Source organism: Euprymna scolopes, chromosome 30 (genome assembly GCF_053919585.1).
Source record: "Euprymna scolopes isolate OS-2025 chromosome 30, ASM5391958v1, whole genome shotgun sequence".
NCBI lineage: Eukaryota > Metazoa > Mollusca > Cephalopoda > Sepiida > Sepiolidae > Euprymna > Euprymna scolopes.
The window spans coordinates 42,179,055-42,206,071 of record NC_136511.1 but is presented as its reverse complement, the minus strand read 5'-3'; the positions used below and the strand labels follow the sequence as shown (position 1 = coordinate 42,206,071).

General features: G+C 34.9%; 1 protein-coding gene and 1 long non-coding RNA gene across 2 annotated transcripts in view; one reads left to right on the top strand and one right to left on the bottom strand.

The window, feature by feature from the left end:
* Positions 1 to 27,017, bottom strand: part of LOC145254767 (BMP-binding endothelial regulator protein-like) — a 432,474-nt gene that overhangs the window by 131,237 nt on the left and 274,220 nt on the right. The window lies entirely within an intron of this gene.
* LOC145254770 (uncharacterized) lies at positions 19,735 to 26,638 on the top strand. The gene is made up of 3 exons (XR_013863800.1): positions 19,735 to 21,141; positions 23,244 to 23,384; positions 24,742 to 26,638. It is a non-coding gene; the product is annotated as an uncharacterized LOC145254770 (long non-coding RNA).

Below are 27,017 nucleotides of genomic sequence, written 5' to 3'. Positions count from 1 at the left end.
TTTAACGTTACGTTATTTCTGTTTATAATAAATAAAAAATCGAGTTGCTATTCTTTTATAGAGTTAAATGTTTGTATGTACAGGATTCCATCCTAAACTAATTAACCGATCATTATGAATTTTGAGAACACAGCTGCTCGGCGTAAGAAGTACTTATGTGGAATATATTAAGTTTCATTTTATTTTTTGCAAACGGAGTCAAAAGGGTTGTGTAACATCCTCTTCCTTTTTCTTTCAGTATTTTTTTCTGTTAAATTCAAATATGGCATCGTATGAAAAAAATCTGTGTTGTGAAAGAGTAGCTGTGGTAGTAGTCTTTGTACTGGTCACTATTCCTCCTACTACGTCTTTGTAAGATAAATATTGAAGACTTGTATTAAGACGATGTATTTAATGTTTTGGCTATTGCACGAAATTCCAAAAAGATTGTTCTTTATCTATGCAGACTGAAACAATACAATTGTTGCATTCGAAAAGACAACATGATTCCATTTCCGTTTGATGAAAACCGGTTTTCCTTTTTTGTTGCAGACCATTTACTAGTTGGCCAGTTGTATACAAATCCCAAAAAAGATAAGAGCCTTCTATCATGTGTGAGAGTGACACAATATTCAACGAGCGAGATCGGAGATGCGCCGCTGCACAACTCATGCTCTCTACCGATCCAAGTTGTGTCAAAAGAACCATTGCCAGCACCCTCAAAATGCAAATCCAGACGGTTTAACGCTTGGAGGATGTGTCCAGGGTGATGAAAACAATGTTTCCGGTCACGGTTATGGTTTTTGGTGTGGTTTCAAGTGAGGGCCACATCATGCATCTCACATTTTCGAAGTTGGCTTGAAAGTCAACACCAAAGTGTACCTGGATGTGCTAAAGAGTGTGGTGATCCCCGGCTGCAATCAAGTGCCGCTGCCCACAAGTTCAAAGAGACCGTTGGCAGATCCTGGATGTAACAGCAGAACTTGGCGCCGGCCCACAAGTCCAAAGAGACCCAGGTTTGGTTTCAGAAGGAGTGCTACGACTTTGTACCCCTCACTGGCCCTCTTCTCCCTCGAACTAAGCCCACTGACCTACTTCATTTGGTCATACATCGAGAACATTACCAACATGACCTCCCAAAACACCAAAGCCAGCCTGATCGCCGCCATTCGCCGAGTATTCGTCGAGGATAAAAATCTTTTTATGAACTGTTAGTAAACAAATGAAGGTCATTTCGTTAACGAAGTATTAACACTTCCTTGGTGTTCCCCATATTTCGCCTGATAATCATTTCCGTTTCATTAACACTTATCGTCGAATGGTTCTTGACCTTGATAAGCGATGATCTCAATAGTAAAATTAAAAAAAAAAAAATTAAAATTTAAGGTCCGATAAACAAACGCACATTTTCGACACATATGACATGATAATTAGGGAGTTCGCCGATAGTTTGAGAGATTGGAGTTCAATCTCCGATCAAGCCATATCAAAGACTCATAAAATTATAATAGCTAAAAAAGAAAAAAAGAAATTAAAATTTGCAGCTCGATAAGCAGGCACATACTAGTGTCATCATTATTATAATGTTCACTATTAGGCCGGGAAACCGCGGTTCAGTTTCTGATCGAGCCATACTAAAGACTCAAAAAGTGTACGATATCAATGAACGGGCAAAAATCCGCAAAATTATGCGAAGACGCATGTAAAAATATGTAGACATTTTTCTCGGCATCTCTCCACGAATTTTATTTTCATAGTCACCCTTTAGGCATAAAGGCTACCGCAAATTAGGGACCACGTTTATAGGAGCATGTTAAACGTAGATCCATGCAAAGAGATGTTTGTTCACATTACATTTAAATTTCTGCATGCCTGTACAGTTGGAGAAACAGGAGGCAGAGAAGGAATTTTAAAAGCAAGCAGTAAAAGAAAAGAAACAATTAGAGTAAAGTTTTCTGGCATTTGGGGATCTCCACATTGAAGAGGTGGGATTTTGCTTATTGTTGGGTTGGTCGGGGGTATTTAGATAGTGAGTTCATCAGAGAACATTTCACTAAGGTACTTGTAAAACAGTTTTCTTGTCAATTCGCTAACCAGTTTATTCTGCCTGACACGGACTTCTATTATTGTACCTAATGGAACGAATCTATATTTTATATGTGTATTGTTTTCCAGTCGACGATAGACTACACATTCATGTTCTTAACTACGAATAGGCTAAACAAGAGAATAGACCCAATGTCTATTGACTTAACGTATTTTTATGTTTTTTTCGACGTAACCCATTCATGTTTATTGTGTTGATTAAACTGCATGAATAAATCGATTTGATTATGTGAATAAGCTTGTTCTTATAACCTGTAAGCAACTTATAACTTATAACCAAACTATGGCAACCTGTTTTGCAAGCCCATACAACACAATTCATTTACATTCCTCCCTACAAATAGAACATTCCTACAATACTTAAAGTCCAGTGCTATCTGATCAGACTGTCTGAAGATATCGATTTCCTGACTTAACTAAACCAGGCAATGAAGCTATTGTCTTTTTCATTTTTCTTTGTAAAACTTAGCCATGTTCTGCAAAACCCAAAACAAAAACAACGGTTTTCCTCTACAAACCAACCAAACCAAACACCAAGAATGAATATTTGAAAATACAAAGGACTTGAAGAAGAAAAACTTTTGGCAAAATGATTGAACCCAAAAAGGCTTGATATGCAAAAAACAAAAAAACAAAACAAAAAAAACAAACAAGCAAAAAACAAACAAACAAAAAACAAACAAACAGAACATCATGAATAAATATTTGAAGATATAAAGAAGTTGAAGCATAAAACCATTTTTTTCCAAAGTTACCAGATTCGGCATTAAATAACCAGAAAAGGGTTGATATACCATAAAAACAAACAAACAAACAAACAAACAAACGAACAAACAAACAAACAAACCAATAGTTAAGGATAAATAAGCATTGTGTGACACAAAAGTGGTTTGCATCACATCAAAAGGTCGCTGGAAAAATGGTTGGATCACTCTACCGCACCAGTAGGTATCTCACTGCCGATGCAACCCTCTGTCTGTATAAGAACCTGGTACATCCTAAAATGGAGTACTAATGCCACATCTGGACAGGAGCTGCTCGGCGCATCCTATCCAGCTTTGATAGAGTTCAAAACCGGCTTTGAAACCTAATAGGTGATGCCCTTTTCTCTTCCTTGCAACCTCTTTCTCACAGAATAGACGTTGCGATCCCATCTCTGCTCTATCGTTATTTTCACGTCAAGTGCTCGATTGAACTCCAGTCTATTTTCCCACTTGCCAAACTTTCACAAAACACTCGACTAGCTACATCCACTATAAACGTTTTTTCCATACTCTCTATCTGTGCCTAAATCTAAACGCAGATTCCATTAACAAATCTCATTTCTCAGAACTGCACACCCGTGGAACACTGTTCCACTGTTCTGCTTCCCGGTTAAATACAGCATAGTCGCTTTCAAATCTACTGTAAAAAGATTCTTGTCAAAACGTCCACATAAATAATCAAATTACGCAACTTACACCATTACCCATTACTACACCACTACCTTACATTCATTTACCCTTATCCTTAAGTGGCCTTCGGGCCTCGATAAGTGGTAACTCCCTTGTTAAAAAAAAATACACACTGTCATTGGTTTCATTTGAGAGATATTCAACCCTTCTAAAACGCGTGTCCCTGGATAACGTTTATATGCGTAGAAATACTTAAATATGTAAATATTGAAAAATAAAAATTAGATTAAATTAAATTAAATACGTCCCTCTAATAAAAGGAGCGACGTATTTATATGCAAAACAAAGGGCAGGTAACTCCCCTATCAAGAAGTAAGCGCATTTAACAAACAAAAACAGCGTTTCAAAACTGAATATCGGAAAAAATCACAGCAATAACCGAAACATGTGTAACTAAGCAGATATAACGGTAATCAAAAATATATATTTGCTCTGCAATAGTATTGAGCACTTCAGGTATTTACTGATTACTATTTTTGCTATATATATATATATATATATATATATATATATACATATTATGTTTATTATAAAAACATTATTGGTTACATATGTGCATACATGTTTCAGTGAAATCTCAATTTAGAGAGATCCACCTCATCGGTCCGAAATAAGAAGCGACATTTCACTGAAACATGTATGCACATATGTAACCAATAATGTTTGTATAATAAACAGACTATATACAGTCTCTTTCATCCATTGAGCACTCTTTAATAATTACACGGGTTTCAGTGGATCTACATTGATGAAATCAAGCCACACACACACACACACACACACACACACACACTCATATATATATATATATATATATATATATATATATATATATATATATATATATATATATATATATTCCCTCTCGTCATATTTAAACCAGATATTATTATTCTTGCGGTTGCAAGAATATATTACAAGTATTTTCGGGATGTAGAGTAAGGAATTGATTGAGACCCGCTGCAAGGATGATAGTCAGCTGCAAGGGATTAAAGCCGATTAGAGGATGAGGCGTATTAAATCAGTTTAAGATCTTTCCAGATATTTCTACTGAAGTACAGGAAATAAGTTATTACAGCTTCCGGTTATGGATGCTACTTACTCAGCCTAACTCAATTCTACGATACAACTCGGGATGTGGTAATTATCTCCTCCTTTTATGAAGTCTCTATAAAAAAGATAGTAAGGTTTCTCCAAGAAAGTATCAATTGTGTGCTATTATTAGCAGGATAACATGATGGATATGGAGCCCTAGATATTTGTGCTCTAAACCCAGAATCACATATTACCATGTTACCCTTCTTAGTCTTATTCTTATTTTTATAGTTTTTTTAAAAAATTTTTCAAGGTTCATTAGATCACTGAAGTTAAGCAACATTAAGCCAAGTCATTTCCAGATAGGTGACCATTTGAGAATACCAGGCGCTGTATGTAGGAGGATTCCGACACCTCCCTATAATAACTGACAAATACCTCATGTCGTCATCTCCCCTATAACACAAAAATCCTACGATATTATTATTATTATTATTATTATTATTATTATTATTATTATTATTCTTGTTATTATTATTATTATTATTATTATTATTCTTGTTATTATTATTATTATTGTTATTATTATTATCATTATTATTATTATTATTCTTGTTATTATTATTATTATTATTATTCTTGTTATTATTATTATTATTATTATTATTATTATTATTATTATTATTATTATTATTATTATTATTATAAAGACACCAATACATAAAATAGGGCTTTAAATAGAATAAATACGTATTAGATGCGTTTGAAGCCCAAACAATGCATTATTACAAAATAAACATATATTTATCTTGTTTGAAATTTGTATCGAAATTTATAAATATATTTCCAAGATACATTTCATCATCAGCATGTCTTTCTTTCTTTGTTTTGCCATGTTGTTGTTGGAGCATAGAGTCAGTAGAAGTCTGTTTGTTGTTTTTATGGTAGTCTTTCAAATGTCGGGATGGTGCGTTGGTCACGCGGAATTCACGTTAAGGTTAGTGCTCCTTGATAGAAGCGTTGATTTATTTAAACTCAACCAGCGCTTCTATCAAGGAACACTAACCTTAACGAAAATAGGGCTTTGTTTTTAATTAAATGCGAAGACAAAGAGACATAGATAGTACAAGCGATTCTTTATATGAAAGTGAGCGACATCATAAGATGGAGTATTGCTGGGAAGGTGCTGTTTCTTTTGCATCATCATCATTATCACCATCATTATCATCATAATCATCATGGACGTGACGGGGGCTAAGTAATTAATGACACAGACTGACAACCTGGTTGTGTGATATTCGAATCCAATTCGTCCTACAGAAACGTTTTTAATTAGGGATGTTGGCAACCTTCATGTTGTTCATCCCGTAAATACCTGTGTAACGCGTCCATTACACTTCAACCGTGTCGTTACATTCCAACCACTCGGACCCACACGTTGTCTGATCCCGTCACAGGAACAAACAAACAAGGAAAGAAATACAAAATACGACTCTTCACTGTGTTTCAAAATATCACTCACGCGTCGAACATGTCTGTCGAGATACTCTCTCATACGCGTGTCTTTGTCGTCTGCCTTTCCGCTTATCTTGCTCGACCACCTGCTGTCCTTTTTTCTTTTTTCTTTTCCTCCCCTGTTTCCCGTGATGTCAGCGCGTGCACACTTGCTTAATTTGCGTATGTGCTAAGACGGCTGCTGCTGCTGCTAATATCTTCTCTAGTTAGATATCCTACAGCTATTGCTGATTTTCTCACATGCGCCACTATGTTACCATAAGAGCGCATCGCTTCGTCACACCCGTTGTCTTTCTGGAAAAGTATCGGGGGAAACAATAATCACCCGATTCATACAAAATGAACAAATGATGCTCAACAACAAGCATCAACAACAAGCATCAATCATCATCATCATCATCATCATCATCATCATCATCATCATCATCATCATCATCATCATCATCATCATCATCATCACCATCACCATCATCATCATCATCATCATCATCATCATCATCATCATCATCATCATCATCATCATCATCATCATCATCACCACCATCATCATCATCATCATCATCATCATCATCATCATCATCATCATGCTGCTGCTGCTGCTGCTAAGAGATCGCCAGTAATTTTTTGTTCGTGTCGTTTTCAAAGTGGAAGTCTGATAGTGATTGAAAGTCTTTGATCACTTGGCCGAGCCATCTTATGTTTGATCGCTTGAAATGCAGGGGATCCTATTTTCAGTCTCATTAAATGGCAGAACTATAGGCACCTCCAAAAATCACCACAGAGTTATCCCCCACCTATATGTAAAACGATGTAACTTTATTATAAATTAATATTACATCAATATAACCTTTATACTATGGAAAAGAAGAAGGGCAAAATAAACTAGTAATAATTAAAAAACTTTGTTTTCATCGAACGAAAATAATGAAATTGCGAGACGAAAATAGTGTTTACATAATTGCCGCTTTAAAATAACGTTCCCATGTAGTAAGCATTTCAAACGAGAAAACATATCCGTATTTAATAAATCTAGCAAAAATCAACTAATGGTCAGATTTTTGTGAAAATTTCGATACTTACCCATTTTAGAATGAAATTACATATAAAATGCAGTTTCTGTAAAATATACGAGGGGAAATATTTTTTAGTGCGTGCCCCCCCCATGTATTTTTTTCGAAATTTGAACAAAATATATTTAAATCTATCTATATATATTTTATTTATTATGAAACATAAAAATTCAAATAAGTAAAAAATATTTATTTTTTAAAAATTTAAATGCATGTATTGAACAAAAACTTACCTTGAATTGCAATTCAAAAATGATATAAATTTAATATTATTATGTTTTTTTTTGAATAGCGTTTTTCGAATTAATATATACCATACTCAGTTGAATTGTCAAGAAAAAAGAAACCTCCTAAAAATTAATTAAATTTTAAAAGATTAAACGATTAAAATTCCATTATTTCAAAATGTTCCGTTACAACATAGATTTTTAATTAATTGTGTTTCAATTTTTTCAAAATATTAAGTTTTAATATAAACATGGCTCTTGTCAGCTATTTTATCGTCAGATTAAAATCGATTTGTAAATATTATTGCACAAATATTAAGCATTTTGTAGCCTCCTCCTCACCTCATATTTTGTTTGTCTCTTTTTATCGAACGTGGGTAACGTCGCAGCTATAAACAAACAAAAATAAATAAATCTGTTTTAGCAACAGGCATTTATAACTATTACTTTCCAAACAATGTCTGCTTCTTGTGTTTTTTAACTGTTCATTTTGTCTCCCATGATATTAGCAAAACCCCGCCATCTCGACATCGGCTTAAAAGTCTTTCGCCACCACCACGGGGGCTACACGTCTATCTCGAATCTAGCTTATAAAAATAAGCGTTAATTAATTACTTTTTCGTTCTTGTTTGGTGGTGTTTGATTACATTGTTACGATGGGATCTATTTATGCACAGTTTCTATATACTGCGTAATTGCAGAGATTTTTAGTATGAAAACGCTTTAGCACACGGAAACATGTTTTCATATCTATTTCTCTCTCTTTCTTTCTCTCTCTTTCGTTCTTCTTTCTTTCTGTCTGTCTGTCTGCCTGTCTATCTGTCTGTCTGTCTCTTTCTCTCTCTCTCTCTCTTTCTCTCTCTCTCTCTCTCTCTCTCTATATATATATATATATATATATATAGTGACATAATCCTTAAATTGGATTACGTATTTAAATAAAAATTTAAATATTTAATTTTAGGCTGACAAGAGATGTGTCGTTTTTTTTTTGTTTTTATACTTTGTCGCCGATGCAAAATAAACATGATTTCCAAAAAGAGAAGCTAAACATTAGTAGTTGTTTTGAACTAAACGAAAGTCAACTAATGTTCCTTCCCTTTAAAACTTGCAGAGACTTTACCGGCTAGAGATTTCGTTAAGTCTATTTTTAGACCGGATTGTGAAGCAGAGAGGAAGAGGGGAGACCGGAAGTGGTATCGCTTCCCCTTTTCCTTTTTAACTGGACACTAGCGGAAGTCACTCTTTTCGGTTTGGGTCGCCAACCTGTTAAGAAGTTCCTCCTCGTGAGAGGAAGGGGGTCGACTTATTCCCCTCAGGCGAAAAAGAGATACAAATACACGACACGTGGACGACGCAACCTTCTTCTCCGGTCATGCGAAAGAATGCGATTAATTTACTTTCTCATGAAAGAGATGATGACTTTTTCCCCATCATGCGAAGGAGATGTGGATGTACTGAAAGATATATAAAGCGCAAGCAAGAAAGGAGAACACGTGAATTTGCTATTCGAACTTTTCCCTACCGAAGGAAATATCTTGGATAAACTGCGTCGTTGACGAGTTGTGAAACACGCCAGCAAAAGAAACGAAAAAAAAAGGGAAAACAAAAGAGACCTATAAGTGCAAAGACTTTGATTACCCCCTCCCAAAGACTGTCGCTCATATATATATACTTCAGATTCCATAACTTTGAATGCATTTCTTTATCTTGCGTTAAACTCTTCCTTTTCTTTTTATCTTAAATAAATATATTTTTGTATCATTTGGAAAAATGTCTGTTATCGTTATTTCATCGCATTTTTATTGTGTTCGCCCTTGTGTCTCTATCCACTTGTTTTATTTTTTTGGTGTATCACATGTACGATAAAGAGAAAAATACTTGGGGGTTGCGTTCCCGTAAATTCCCTTATACCCCTCCCTTTGGCAAGGTGTTACAAACGTAAACGATATTTGTTTTATCATTAAGTTTCCATTCATACCCCTACGTTATAAATTGCCTTACCGCCACTTTTATCGCATATGCAACAATATATATATATATATATATATATATATATATATATGTGTGTGTGTGTGTGTGTGTGTGTGTGTGTGTGACCTTGTCGATGTGTGTGCGAAATGTCTCCATCAGACTCCTATCTAAATATTTGGTCTACAGAGTTGAAATTTGATATATAGAGTATTTGAACATGTATCACACTTTCGATTTCGCTTTTAACTTGCAAAGAAAAAAAAATGGCTGCTACGAGGCCAAAATTGAAAATAAAACAGTTGGCAAGGTAAGCCCAATAAAACATTACACCTGTTGTTTGGTTTGCGCATGCTCAAAATTCAAAACTCAAAGCTTAAAGTCGTTTAATTTTTTGCTTTTCTTATCTATCTATCCGTAGTTCAGACGATAACTACGCTAGAGAAATAAATAACGGCCAAGCTTGGGGCACTAAAGGTTCGGGTTTCAGTTCTAGTAAATGGTAGTCATATTTTTAAATAACTTTTAAAATCCTTACTTCACATTGTATAATTATCAATTGGCGTTATAATAATGAATGAGAAATATACATGAATTAAAATATAATATTGATGCGTATTTTACAATCGAACAACTATTCACTTTAACTTTTCTTCGAAACACTTGAAATGGTCTTGTCCGGCAGTTTTTAGTCGCTAACTGTTGTATGACGAGGGGGATATATATGACTATAGTATTTTAAAAATAATTATTAATTAATTTTATACCTAAAACACTAGTGTTTCACACTTACGCAATCATCAATGTAGGAACTGATAGTTACTGCTGGTCGATAAATTCTAACCTAGTCACAAAGTAATCCAAATATCTTACCTCAAATCCACTGACCATTAGCACGAAAATTAAGAGAAATTAAGTACCTATAAATGCCAAGTCGGCGGACATTTGTAGTAAACAGTCAAAAAGTATTCAACAACCGGAAATCCAAAGGTTTGTCATACATATTTATTTTTTTTTTTAACTTGAATCATCTAACTATATGGGCGGATAATTTTTATCCTGTCTATTGAAACAACTTATAATGAATTAATACACTTGAGGTTGTAATAATTAAAAAAACATTTGGCTCTACTAACGTACTGAGCACTATTTATCCTTGTTTTCTTTACCATATATGCCTCTTAATATATATATATATATATATATATAGTAATTTATAAAATATATATGGCAATCGAATGTTAAAAACAAAACTTGGCAAGAAATTTCTAGATCTTATTGAAAAACACTTTCCCGCAACCAACCCCTTACACAAAATATTCAATAACAATACCTTAAAGTTATCCTACAGTTGTTGCGAAAATTTAGAGATGATAATTAAAGCACATAATAACAAAATACTAAATAAAAACAATGTAAACAACAACAAAATAAACAATAAAAAAGTAGACACCATGACAAAAATAAAACTAACACTTGCAGAAATAATAATAATAATAATAATAATAATAATAATAATAATAATAATAATAACAAACCAACTCCGGACAAGAACAACCATACTATAAATAAAAATACTAATAACGAACAAGATAAATGCAACTGTAGACACCGTACACTTTGCCCAGTTCAAAATAAATGTCTAACAAAAAGCGTAGTTTATCAGGCGACAATATTTGCGAAAGAAAACCCGAATAGCAAGAAATATTACGTAGGCATGACTTCCTTAGATTTCAAAACCCGATACTATGACCACAAAAGTACATTCAACAATAAAAAACACCGTATAAAAACAACACTAGCGAATAAATACTGGGAACTCAAAGAAAGCGGACATTCGCCGGTAGTCGAATGGAAAATAATAAGACAAGCTACCACGTGGAGGCATTTAGATGACCCACGTAAATTATGCCTTCATGAAAAATTTGCTATCCTGTACTTTAAAGAACCCCAAAATCTATTAAACTGTAGAAGAGAAATAGCAAATAACTGTGTTCACAAAATAAAATTTACTCTAGGATAGCGATACAAAATTGTTTTAAAACTAACAAAAACAATAGAAAATAAACAAATAAATAAATAAATAAATAAATAAATAAACATGAATATACATAAACGATCACACATATATGTATGTATATATATATGTATATATGTGCATATATGTATGTACACATATGTATATTTATATATAAACTAACAACAAAAAAAGAAAATGTCTGCCTTAAACCACTAACCTAGTTTTAAAACAGATCCTTTGTTCGATAAAATGCATGCCCATTGGCTGATAGGAAGGGGCGCGGTGGATACTAGAAAGCTTATTGGCTAACTAAATCCTCAATAGAAGAGGACCATATAAAAACGATAAACAACCACAGAATTCGCGCATAAGCCTGACGAATCCTAGAGTGGATGAAACGCTGAATATTCAGTGTAGCTTAATCGCCATATATATTTTATAAATTACTAACTAGCTCTACCTACGTATTGAGCACTTTTGAAGTAAATACTTAAAGTTTACACATAAATCTATACTTTCGTATATTAATTTTATGTGAGTAAACGAAGTAGTTATATATACATATATATATATATATATATATATATATATATATATAAAAGGAACTTTTATATATATGTGTGTGTGTATGTGTGTATGTTTTTGTGAGTTCGTTCCCTATGAACTCGAAAACAGCTGGATCAATTTTTATGACAATTTACATATATGTGTCTGGCAGTGTTCTTAGATTTTGTCTGAAAATATATTTGATAAATATAAAAAATCAATAATCGAAATAATCAGATGAAAAAAGAAACGGGCATTTTATTTCCATTCAAGCAGAAAAGCTTGACATGTAAAATCAACAGCAGGTTCTTTGATATGACAGGGGCGCGTTCGGAATTAAAGCATGATATATGACTTTTGAATTTTTTAATTTAATTCAAGCAATGATATATAGAAATAATTTTATAAAATAAACAGAAGGTTCTCTACAGTGCAATGTAGACTACAATGTATTGCGGAGAAGCATGCGAAGCTTCTTCCCAGTGCGCCGCGATGAGTCGCCAACTAGAGCAAGCAATCAATCGATTTGATTGAAAAATCGTCGATTTCACCGATTTCGATGACAATGAAAATATGAAGGTTTGAAACATTTGTTGATCCTCATCAATCCCGGGCAAAATCGGGTTTGCCTGCGAGTATATATATATATATATATATATATATATATATATATATATATATATATATATATATATATATATATATATTGTCGCAATGAATGTTCTTGTTTTCCGAGTGCGTTTGTCCGTTTTCCAATCTTTGTCCAATGAGCTTTTGTCCGGCGAACTCTTGTCCTACAACCCCATTTACTAGTGCGATGTTGAGCATAGGGAGAGCCAGCACACGCCTTAATCAGAAAGGTGGGTGCTGCCCGGTGGCTAAGGGAGGAGGGAGGATAGGTCTCAGAACCGTTGGTTTCAATCTTTTAATCCGGTGGCGTCAAGCCCGGGTAAACTGAGAACGAGGCTGAAGGCTATTTTCCAGGACATTACTGTCGTCGATGGCGACGATCCGGTGAGCGTCTAGACGTGGAAGACATTTTCTTTTCGGGAGGGGGGGGGGTTCAGAGAGGGGGAGGGAGTGTCGGGTCAGTCGACATATAGTTAATAACCGCCTCGGTCACTGCCCTCAGTAACCTAAAATTAATCCTTCTATTTTTCTTCTCCTTATATATTTTGTATTTTAGTCATTCTCTGATTTCTTGTCATAAGCTCTCTCTCTCTCTCTCTCTCTCGCTCTCTCTCTTTCTCTCTCTGACTATATATATATATATATATATATATATATATATATATATATATATATATATATATTGCTCACGGTCACCCCTAACAAGATATATCGCCACTTGAACGTAAAGTGCTACTATTAGGGACCATCCCTAGGAAAAATAAACAAAATGTTCACTTACGTTACATTAAAACTTCTGCATATTGGTATAAACAGGGAAGCAGGTAGCAGGGAGGGAATTTCAAATTCTAGCTGTTCGAGGGGAGAAACTACTAGAGTAGAAAGATTTCTGGCATTTAGAGACCTCAAAAGTGAAGGGGTGAGCTTTTGTTGATAAGCGGGTTTGTCGGGGATATGTACGCCGAAGGAGCACGAGTGCAACAAATTAATCAGAACACACTTCATTAAAATATTTTTAAAATAGGCACAGAGATGCAGCATTGCGGCGATGAAACAGGGGTTAGAGTTTAGTGACAAAGTAGGACCTATTAGATTGAAAACTCTTTTTTGGAGCCTATCCAAGAGAGAGATTAGTGGTAGATGCACCAGCCCAGATGTGGTAACAATACTTCATGCATGGGCGAACTCACCTTCTTTGCAGCAGCCTTGTCAATGTCCTCAATGTATTTGTTCCAGTTCATATATATATATATATATATATATATATATATATATATATATATATATATATATATATATATAACCACTTCATTTAATCACATAAATTAATATACGAAAGTATAATTTATGCGTAAACTTAAAAAAAAATTTTTTTATTACATTTTCACCCCAAACAAGACACATTTCCACTTTGTTGTAGGGGGCTACTATCAGGGACATAAGCATCAGGGGTACTGTGTAGGAAGTTGGGCAGCAAGATGTTGGTTCACGTTACACTTGAACTTCTGCATGTCAGTACAGTCAGGGAAGCAGAGACCCGGAAAGGAATTCCAAAGTCTAGCTGTTCTGGGGAAGAAACTACAGGAGTAAAAGGCTCTCTTGCATTTAGGGATCTCTACTGTGAACTGTGAAGGCGTGGGATTTAGCTGCTTGTCGGGTTTGTCGGGGGTATTTACGTCGAGGGGGCACAAGTGCTTGCAGTTCGTCAGAGCATTCACCATTAAAGTACTTGTAGAACAGGCAGAGGGATGCAACATTTCGTCGATGGGAAGAAGCTGAAGTTTAGTTGACAGTTCAGGACCTATCAGATTGGCGACTCCCTTTTAAACCTTGTCTAGGAGCGAGATACTAGTGGCAGATGCACCAGCTCAAATATGACAACAATACTCCATACATGGGCGAATGGTGGCCTTATAGGATACTTTCAGGCGTTAATAGCTTTCTAGCACGGTAGAGAGAGCCCACCTTCTTTGCAACGGTCCTGGCAATATTCTCAATATAATTGTTCCAACTCATGTTTCCTGTGAACGTTAGGCCGCGGAGTTTAAAAGATGTACTTTCAGATAAAGAGTCATTGGCCATTGCTATTGGCGGAGGGAAGGTTTCTTGTAATTATTGAAGGAAACAAGTTTAGTCTTGGCAGCATTGAAGGTGACCATCCATTTTTGTCCCCATTCCACTACGGATCGGAGGTCTTTAAGTATTTACTTCAACAGTGCTAAATACATAAGTAGAGCTAGGTAGTAAGTTATAAAGATATATACGGCAATTATAAGTCTGACGAATCCTAGCGTGGATGAAACGCGGAATATTCTGTGTAGCTTAATATCCATATTTATTTTTATAACTTACTATATATATTTATAACTATATATATATATATATATATATATATATATATATATATATATATATATATATATATATATATATATATATATATATATATAGTCATCCACATACAGTACTGTTTCGCTGTTTCACAGCTCATCAGTACGGCTAGACAAGCAACTACCTCAAACCAGGATCAAATAATGTAAAGCTTTGGTAGTCCTTTATATTCGTGCATAAAACATGAGAAACGAATTGCTGGAAGGATGCATATTTATTACGCGGACGAGTATTATATAACAAGTCCTGACCCTCACTCCGCGCAAATAAAATAAAAAAAACATAAATAAAAAAAACCCAAACAAAATCTAAAAAAAAAAACAAACTAACTAAACAAAACAAAACAAAATAATAAAACAGACAAAAAATTTTCTAATCTGTAGAAATGAAAACATTTTGTTTTAGAAGATTATGCATATATATGTGTGAAAATTTTGTATATATATGTGTGTTTTTTTCTGAACATATATTTATGGACGTTAAAGAGCGAACGAGGAAAGTTTAATAGCCGATAATTGCGTGAGAGGTTTTGAATTATTTTCAACAGTGGGACACACCGTTCTAAATAATTTATCCGTTAGCAAGCCTAACCAGAAGTCCAATAGATTATTTCTAAACTTTTGGCTAGGAGCAAAGTGTAGTATATGTTCTAATACTAAATTTCACCTTTAGGATGAGGAATCTTTCTAGACTAAGGCAATTTAAAATTTTTGTTCCTATTCAGAATGCTCACTTTTCGAGAGCTGGATTCTCCCCACATTAAAAACCGTGCCTTGTGCCTAACTCTGCCCTCGTGAGGAAGCAAGTAAATAGGAACACGCAGAACCTTAAAAACAAATCCATGCATACATGCATGAGAAGGTAGAACAACAATGGTTGCATGAAATTTCTGCAAATGTACATTCAGTCATAGTTTTCGTTCAGTCTTGAGAAACAATGGTCACCTCTTGTAAATGTATCTGCGCCTGTAATTGTAAAACAAGATTTGCGCACTCCCCAATCACACCATTCCTGTGATTCTTAATGTTTGATTCAAGTAGGAAGAAGAGGTCAAGAGTGAATGTAAACAATGCCGAGATAAGCAGAGAGCACACACAGCACCTGGAATTCCCAAATGGTCACCCATTTTAATATAGTCCAGACTTAACTATGTTTAACTTCGGTGATCTAATCGGAACTGGTGTGTCAATGTGTTGATGCAGTATCTACGCATAGGAGTAGACGGGGAAAGAATCGGCAGTGAATAAAATGTTACATTTTCTCATTAATATGATCATGAATGCTCGACTGAGCTTCAGTCTTTGGCACTCCACCCCCTTTGTTAAGCATTCGTAACAAACATTCATCTAGTTACAACCACTGCCAATAATTCTCCTTACTCTGTAGCTGTATATAAAACTAAACGTAAATTCCACGAGAAAAGTTTATTTTCTAGAACTGCCCGTCTGCGGAGCACAATACCGCGGCGTCGTATCCCAGCTGAATATAACATTCGTTTTCAAGCCCAATGTAAACAAGTTCTCGTTTAGCTGCCCTATTAAATAATCAAATCCTACCAATTTTCAACATTAATGATCATTATGGTGTTGTCTCACTGGCCAACTGATACTCATTAACTTTAATCGTCGAGTGGCCTTTGAGCCTTGGTAAATGTCACACCCCTTATAAATAAAAAAACCTTCTTTGATAAGATCCCAGGACTGGCTTTTACTCCAAACCTGGAGTGGAATATTAACATCAATTTTACATGTATAAGTATTGCATACGACCCCCCCCCCCAATAAACTAACAAAAATACAACCGTATTGTAACAGCGCTGTTAGCACCAGTGGCGTATGATGTACGATGTGAGGTTACAGCAGAGACAAGAGGAACAGAGAAACGGGGTTCGGAAAAGGACGTGTTCGAGACGTGGGTGATGTTACAGCTGAGACGAAAAGTCACACGTTGACGGAGAAGCAGGAATAAAGGTGTTTTGTTAAAAAAAAAAAAAACAGAAACAGCGAGTTGAATTTCTTTCATTTATCTCCCCTGTTTCTTTACAAAAACCGTGTACACAGTGTGTTTGAGGATTATCATATCCCTAAAAGGATTTGGGGATTATCCGAATAGTAAACCACGAGAGAGAGAGAGAGAGAGAGAGAGAGAGAGAGAGAGAGAGAGAGACAGACAGACAGACAGACAGACAGACAGACAGACAGTGAAAGCAAGACAGAGATATAAAGAAAGAGAGAGAGAAAGAGAGAAAAAAGAGAGTAATAATATTTAAATTCCTGCGGATGATCATCGATTTTAAAAGCTTGCTGTCACATGAGTTCCAGCTAAATTCAGGTTAAGGTAATACTAAGGTAACATGTTAATATTTCCGAATTTTCTAAGCAATTCGACTGCTATATCGATAATTGATTCGGACTAGTCTATGTTTTAGTTTGTGTTTCCACTTTGTTATTTGCACGAATATAATTTATTTAGATTTAGATTTTCTGAAAATACTTATTCCGGCCAGCGATACTGTTAGAGTGTAAACATTTGCCCTTATTCATCGAAACATAAGCGTGAACCTACGTCCTTGATAAATAATAATAACAAAGTCTCGATATTTCTTTATCTATTTCTGCAAGTAAACTGTTGTACTTTTTGTTTTTTGTTGCTTTGCGTATGCAATATCTATTAGTGTTGGGACGATTAATCGGTATCGGAATCGGGAATCAGAAGAATCGGAGCCTTTTGCAGTATCGGAATCAATACTGGAATTGTAAAGTGATTCTTTTAATTATTTTTTTTTGATTTGATTTTGTTTAAAACATTAGTAATAAATAAAAATTAGATTCTTTATAAATCTCTAAACATTTAACTATAAAATTATTTTTTGAGAAAATATGTGCACATTTGACATGTGTTTTTACGGTAATCGGGAAAAAAATAATTTTATAGTTAAATGTTTAGAGATTTATAAAGAATCGGAACCGGAATCGGTAATTGTATGGGAATCGAGAATTTATTACATTTCAGGTCTGGAGTGAAAGTCAGGCCTATGATCATATAAGAGATTTTGTTTCTCACAATTAATTGTTTATCATAATAGTGAGTAGAATATTATTAAATCTAATTTCCACAGACCACGCGCGTTTATATTAGATGCTGCAAGGGTAGATTATTTTAAAGAGTACAAAGAGCTTTTCTTTATTCATGACAAAGGGACAACCATTTCCATTATGTAATTAATTTGATATTTTCTTACTGTTATTATTAAATCACAGATAAGATAAATATGAAAGGGGATAAAACTATTAAATTCGGGCAACACCGCTTAAGTATTTATAATAATAATAATAATAATAATAATAATAATAATAATAATAATAATGGTAAGCGGCGGTTCGATAAGGCAAATTAATTTGCAAAGGTTGTCGAAATAGTTGGAGAGTACTGGAAATATGGGGAGGCTTGTTGTCATTCTGACTCCAGGGAACACCACTAGTTGTTCTCAAAAAACAATTTTTGACAATGGCTTGTGTGAATGCTCCTAGTGCGTATAATAATAATAATAATAATAATAATAATAATAATAATAAGAAGAAGAAGAATCGTGCCCCCCCCCCAAAAAAAAAAATTATGGTGACAGTATCAACTGGCATCATACCAAATAGGTGAAGTTCGAGGAGGATAAAAAGACAGGAGAGACAGCACTGACTAGACCTCCACTAGATGAGTGCGAAGAGAACTGGAACGCTGGGGAGGTTTATTGCCACGCAAATTGCAGTGAGGACCAATGGTCATTGCCAGCGAGAAGTCAATGGCAAATTCATTTGCAAAGATTAACGAAAGAGATTGAGGGTACTGGAAATCTGGTGTGATTTACCATCATTCCGATTTCAGGGAACACCACCGATTATTGTCAGTCAATAGTGATGGTGATTTATACGAGGGTTCATAATGAGTACAAAGAAATAAAACATCTCTCTCACACACTAAAATAACGCGACCGACCCAGATGATCGTGACGTGTCAAGGAAGATGGAAAGACCAAAGAGAAATAGCACCATTCACACCTCCACTAGAAGGATAAAGAGTTTACTGGCATTCTGAAGAGGCTTAATGTCACACAAATTCAAGAGAAAACCAATGGCTTGTATCAGCGAGAACGCATTGTTAAACGGCTGTTGCGAAAACGCAAATAAATTTTCAACGGTGGCCGAAATCAGTGAATAGTATTGGAGATTTGGAGAGACTTACTGTCACTCAGTGTGCAAGTAATACCACCTGTTTTTACATATGAGAAAATTTATGATTCCGAATAAAGGATAATAGTGGGACAGATTGCTGAAATAATCTTTCACTTGGTGCTTGTATCACTAAGTGAAAGATTCTTATGGGATAATGAGAAAACCTGCCCCACTATAGGTGATAACGTTAGAAGAAGTGTAGAAACGGGCTTTTATTATATAGGTTGATGCGCCTGTATTGTAACAAATGACGGCATGTTCCCTTTTCATTGTTTTTGTTTATTACCTAATTAAGTCGCACGCAGGTGTGTGTTTCTTGTTGATTGTTAAGACGGATTTTATTAATCAATCATGCCATGCCAAAATTGTCCAACCAGAAAAGCAAAAAATGAATAAATTTATCAAATAAAATCTATTGTAGAAGGAAATGTCGAGTAATTTTATAATTAAACTAAAAAATGTCGAGTAATTTTATAATTAAACTTTTTTTTTTTTTTTTTTTTTTTACTAACGTGAAAAATAAAGTTGTTTATATTGGAAACTGGTGTAATGTGAATACTTTACCCACAAGAATTGTCTGCTGTAAGCCATAAATACTTACGATGGTTGCTGCCCGGGACAGACGGTGAAAGATACGCCGAAAGCCTAAAGCTAAAGTAAATTATCAGTTATGGCTACGAATAACGGTTAATTAAGAGGACGTAATAGATTGCATTACTCAATTACTGTAGCCAAGAATATTCAGCTATTTCATGCAAATATATCTTTTTTCTGGAAAATGCAGAATAACCATTAATTTCTCGAGCCAGTTGCTACTGATACATGTGTTCATAATATATATTACACATAATACCGTAAGCAAACCTCCCTTAAAGATTCAGTCACTCTGATTCGTCGTAGACGACGAAACATGTGTCAGTGGATAATTATATTTAAAAATGATATATATACCGCTCCCCATGTGGGGGTACCAAATTGGTTAAAGGGAAAATTATTCCCAACTCGCATTAAGGAAAATAATTGAATTCATTCAAAACGTATCGCAAAAACAGAAACAAATAACACACACACACACGTATATACATATACACATACATATGTATATATATATATATATCACTTTGAAATCACTACTGGGCACAATATAATAATTAATATAGCATTGACTCTATAAAACATAAATACGAGATACACACACACACACACACACACACACACACGCATACACACACACGGCACAAACACGTTAACACACCGGTTCTCACCAGATCACCGAAGTTAAGCAACGTTGAGCCTGGTCACTACCAGATGGGGGACCATTTGGGAAGGCTAGACGCTGTATGTACCGCGCCGAGTCGTAGAAATTTCCAGGTTGGTATCTGGGGGCGGATTAATTCAGTGGGAGAGATGCATCCCCAATCTTCGTTAAGACATGAATCTAGGAGAAGAAAACTGATGTAAAAACTTGCGGTCTACTGTATACTCTGTCCTGTGGCAGTCATCTGCACCGATAAAGGTTAGCAGTAATAACAAAAGTGTGGTTGGTTCTACACAAAGCCTTCACCACTATAAACAAATCATCTGTGTGGATTTCCGAGCAACTCAATTATTATGGCAGAAGCTCATACGTCAGCCAAACCAACTGCCAACTTTCCCCTGCTTTTTATTGAAACCAACCGAGAGCTCTTTTTAGTATCCTAGTTGTTCCCTTAAGTGAACTTGATTCACCAGGAATATTAGTTAGGTAGGACTTCAGGCTCTTCTTCATAAGCCCTGTGGCACCCATGAAAACCAAAATGCTGCTGGAGACTATTTAGCGTGTCTGCGTTCTTCAATTCATCCTAAGTCAGCTTCCAGCTACTAAACGTGCACACGAAAACACCGATTCGGTTTATCAGGCGGGAAATTCAGACAACAGATAGAACCAAGGAGACGATCAACCGAAGAAGAGATGAAACAAATGCATGTTGTGTAATTATTTTTTAAAATTTTTTCTATTTCTTCTTCAATGTTTCTTTACGTTTCATATATTTTATGTTTCCATTTTCTCTGAATCCCATTTGTTGTTTATTTATGTTTTATGCTCATCCTGAAACATCCTGAAAAGTCCTACAAAACAAAATGTTTCCACAAAGAGCAACCCCCCCAAAAAAAAAACAAAAAAAAAACAAACAAAAAAAAACAAACAAACAAAAAAACAAAAACAAAACAAAAACAACAAAAATCCCAACAAAAACAAAATGGCCGCCTTTCATATTTTTAGTTCCTTTTGATATTATATAAATATTTTTGCCGATTTCATTTGAAAGTGTCTTTTCCCTTTGCATTATCATACCTACTTCCCTTTGTTTTATTATTTTTATTTGTATTTATTTTTAACAAGCGGGCCTGTGGAAATTCCACAACGGACTCTTTCATATGTAATATATTGATGTTGGCATTCTGTAGATGTTCAGCTTAAGATGAAATGTCCTGATATTATTGTCGTTCTTTGGTGAAAACTGCAAAAGTATTTATCCAAGCTAGCAAAGACGCCTGACGTAGCCCGCTCGTAAAATGCGCTTAAATTATTTTAATTTATGCAGATTTCGTATATTATTATCATTGAGTCCATTTTCTATCGATTCTTATATATTATAAAGTTGTGGTTTCAAAAATAAAAAAATAGATCCATATGATGGATAGATCCATTTGGTTTAGCATCAGCTAAACCAAAGCTTTGCTGGAAAAATGGTGGGATCCTTCTCACTGCTGATGCAATTCTCTATCTATATAAGAGCCAGGTACGTCCAAGATGGAATAATGTTGCCACATCCTTTGCATTATTATACCTTCTTTCCTTTGTTTTATTATTATTATTATTTGTATTTATTTTCAACTCGCGGAAGCCGTGGAAATTCCACAGCGGACTCTTTCATATGTAATATATCTACGTTAGCATTCTGCGGATGTTCAGCGTAAATGGAGACGCCTTTATATTGCAGCTCTTTTGTTAAAACTGCAAAAGTATTTATCTAAGCTAGCAGGGAACCCCCGGTGTAGCCCGGTCGTAAATACGCTTAAATATGATATTTTAATTTATGCAGATTTCGTATATATTATTAGAGAGTATTCTTTTATCGATTCTTATATATTATAAAGTTGTGATTAAAAAAATATATATATCCATCTGACTTGGGTGCATCAGCTTGAGTCGAAACCGAAATCAAAACTTATGAAGAAGAAAAAAATATATGTATGAGTTCCTTCAGCTATAATCAAAACCGAAACCAAAACTTATGAAGAATTCTTGATAAAATTATTCATTACAAAACTGGAAGATCATAACAATTAAACGACAGTCACCCGAAAGAAATAAGATGTAAGCGTGACACACAAGATAACACACACGCTAGCGTATTAATATATAGACTAGCAGGGAAACCCGGCGTTGCCCGAGTAGTAATTAAAATGTGATACAGTCTATTGAAATTGAATGCGGAACGCGACAACGTTTATCGGTGGAGATTGCTACTTCATTTTTTTTTATTTACGTGGGCACATATGATGGTCTAACCAAGAAAAGTATTCGACAAGATACACTAAAAGACGATCGGAGGTCACATCTACCAAAACGTTACGCGAATAACGATGAAAATAATAGTCTAAATGATCCAAATAATACGAGAAACGAAGCTTGTTTTATTTGGCTCCTCTCGTGGGGAGGCAGATAAATATTAATTACCCAGTCTTGTGTTCGCCGACACAGTTCGTTGTTGTAACGTGATATTACAGCGATTTCCGTGTATACGGGGGTTGTGCAGAGGAGGTAGGTGTAATCGAAGCCGGCACGGCGGTTGCTCAAGTCAGGGTGGAGGTCATGACCTTTGTGAAGAAGATGCGTTGACATTTTCTTACGTGAAACAGAACAAGACACGAACGAAAGGGTGTAAAGAGATCGAATTAAATGTGCATATTTCACAATTTATTCTGTCTCTGAAGCAACCCTTTCAGAAATATCAGACCCGACAGTTCGTACCATGTCTAAACTGATTCTTTTCTTTCTTTTTCTTTTCTTTTCTTTTTACATATAGAAACGGTTTCTAATACGATTCTGGACTAATTCGACATATCACATCGAGGACTATCATGAATTGATTTGGCTCTACAAGCGCCTTTCTATCACCATTATTTGAATAAACGCATTGAGCCTGCTCTCGGCCTGCCAAACAATGGTAAGCAGAAATGTGGTGATACCCGGGGCTAATTCTTTAATTGTATTCTGGCGGTTACGCTCAAACCATGTTCGTTATAGTGTAAACATCTCTCCCCCCACGTCGTCTATTACTATCGAAAATGAACAACCAAACAAAAATAAATCCGACTCGGCTTTTCTCTCTGTTTTAACAAAAGGAATTAATTACCATTACTTTCTTGTTTTCCTTTTCCAACTGTTTATTTCGTCTGCCATGAGATTAACAAAACCCTGTCGTCTTGACACCAGCTTAAAAGTCTCTCGCTGCCACTGCGAGGGGCACACGCCCATCTCCTCTGCTACGCGTTTTTCTTTCTCTCCCGACATTAGCCAACCATTTCGCGCCTTCAACTTTACACGTCCATCTTCTCTGCTGTGGACTTTGCTTCTGCCGACCACGTGGTATCCTTTTCTTTTCTTGTCACGCTCGCTCGCGCACACTTCATAATTTGCATATGTTCTTTTTTGGCTGCTGCCGCTGTTAATATTTTCGCAAACCAACTATCCTACAGCTTCTGCTGATATTTTCCCTCATACGAGCTCTGTTACAGGTGTTTGGATATCATCTCTTCACCGATGGCTGATTATTCAAGCCACCGATGAAGGGATGATATTTAAACACCCATTTCTCTCCAGAAACTATCGGATGGCCAATTAACAAATAATTGTATGAGATTATATAATCCATATGCCTTTTTTTATTTAAAATATTTTTTGGTTACTTTCTTTATTCTTTTTATGTTCTGTAGCATTGACTTAATTACTGACGTGTGAGTTTTTAAATTTTAAATGTAAAAACGGTTTGAAATAATAAACGTTTTGTTTTGGGATTTTATTCTAACTGGTAGAAATAACTGGTAGAAATAACTGGTAGAAATAACTACTAGAAATACGTTTAACCTCTTTAATACCACAAAATTCCTTTTACAGTTGAACATTTAATAAATTTGTTTATAGTGCGTGTAGGGCAACAATGAAAAATGAAGCAAGTTACTTGATCGGCACAAATCCTATACTCCAAAGTTTTCATTTTTATGAAATGTATTTTTTCTTTTTCCTATGATTTTGAACCTTTATAAAAATGTAAAGATTTGTTATTTGTTATTGCTGTTGAAATATATTCAGCGTTGTGTTCCTGCGTAGTTTTTTTTTTTTTTTTTTTACACAAATTTAAATCTCCTGCGTAGTACAGAACAGGATTACAACGAGACTTGAGCATTGATCGCGTGTCAGGAATTCTTAATGTCTGAATATCTTATTTTTACTTATTATCTTCCTAAATGACTAAGCTTGCATTATTTATACGAAAAATATTTTATCAAATTTTGCTTTTTCAGAGTGCAAACTTTACCCCTGGATAAATTTTTGGAAATGGAAAGCTCATGATGAAATCAACTCAGAATCTGATACAGAGACAGAAGAGATTGTTCAGAAAAACAAATTACAAATTAAGAAAATATGATGCGGAGTATATTCGATTTGGATTCATTGAAAGTGTGTCTAATGCTAACAGACCACAATGTTTACTTTGTCATAAGTTGTTGTCGAATGAAGCCTTGAAGCTAAATTGCAGCGACATTTAACAACACTATAACCTCAATTTGCCACATTTAAAGAAAAAAGAATGATTATTTAAAGCAGACAAAAACCTTTGCAATGTCAATAATATCAAATCATAACTTATTACGGGCATCTTATTTAGTAGAACTGAGAGTGGCTCGTGCTAAGAAGGCCCATAATATTGCTGAAGAACTTGTATTGCCCTGTGCAATAGACGTGTGTGGGGCAGTTTTGGGTGAAAAATGTGCTGCAAAATTGAAAGCTGTGCCATTGTCAGATAACACAATTGCGCGAAGAATAGAAGATATGTCAGACGACATAAAAACTCAGTTAATTGAAAACAGGCATTTTTGCATTACAATTTGAAGAAAGCACAGATATTACCAGTGGATCTCAACTTATGGTGTATGTGCGATATTGTTGGGAAAGTGAAATGCTTGAAGATTTTCTATTTTGCCATCCTATGCCCACTAGAACAACTGGTGAGGAAGTTTTTAAAGTATTGGACTCTTTTCTTTCTCAATCAGGTTTGTTATGGAGCCAGCGTATTGGCATATGTACAGATAGGGTGGCATCAATGACCGGTATTCACTCAATTGTTGTGGGGCATGTTAAGAAAGTAGCACGTAATAGCACTGCAACACATTGCATGATTCATCGAGAAGCTTTGGTTGCCAAAAAATGGATACTTCTTTGTTCGAAGTCTTGTCATCTTGTATTAAAGTGATACATTTCATTAAAACCAGACCACTGTTTAGTCGTTTCTTTGCAATACTCTGTGGTGAGATGAGGCTGAACATTCAAGTCTGTTGTTTCATACAGATGTAAGATGGCTATCAAGAGGTAAAGTAATTCAGCATTTATTTGAACTTAGAGAAGAACTGTTGATGTTTCTGTGTGTTCATGATTCTGAACTGGCTTTGATAATGGCCGATAAAATTTGGTTTTGCAAAGTTGCTTATCTGGCAAATATATTCAACAAACTTAATGAACTGAATTTATCCCTACAAGGAAGAAATTCAAATATTTTATTTAGTCATGACAAAATAAAGCCTCCAAGAAAAAACTGAATATATAGACTATAAAAGTTAGAAAACTTTAGATATGTTCCCTACACTGGACGAATATCTTAGAAACAATGATTCAGTTAATGTTGCTTTGAGAATTGTAGATGTTAAACGACATTTGATATCACTAGCCGAACATTTTGACAAATATTTCTCGAAAGATATTCCAGATAATATTGAAAATTTTGACTGGATCAGAAATCCGTTTAATGTTGAAATAGCTGATAAGCATGGTCACAGGAAATGAACTGGAAGAACTGGCTGAAATTTCATGCGACAGCAGTTTAAAAATCAGTTTTATGCAGTAACAAGTTTCAAAATTCTGGCTCACTGTAGCCTCCGAATATCCATTATATAGGCAGTAAAGATTTTGTTACCGTTTGCAACAACATACTTATGCGAAGCAGGATTTTCGGCACTGACCAATCTGAAAAACACATACAGATCTAGACTTGCTCCAGAAAGTGACTTACGTGTATGTTTGTCAGTAATATCGCCAAGAATTGACAGTTTGTGCAAAGCCAAGCAAGCACATCTTTCTCACTAATTGTGTATTGAAAAATCCTACATGTGTGTAATTGACAATAAAACTATTTGTTAAATACTATTGCTGTTTTCATTTAATATTGATATTTTAAGCATTATGGAGTTTTCTTGCTTCTAGCTGTTAATATTGTTGTAGAATAAAAATCACAGACGATCGATCTTCGGCCTACGACTGATTAAAAACCGGTGAGAAATGCAGATTACGCCCAGTCGTTATCATGCCATGGTTATCGGAAGAAAGGCGACACCAAGCAATCGGACATTTTACTGCCGGAGCGTCAACTTCATAATCATTTACAAAGAGGTCCCTAAGGTAAAGCCTGTAATATAAAGGAGTCCGCAAGTCAAGAAGTTTTAAAAACCCTGTTATAAGCGATAAGTATTATTTTTACATTTTTATTTTACGTATCAAAATGACATTAAGACGTCGTTGTAATATT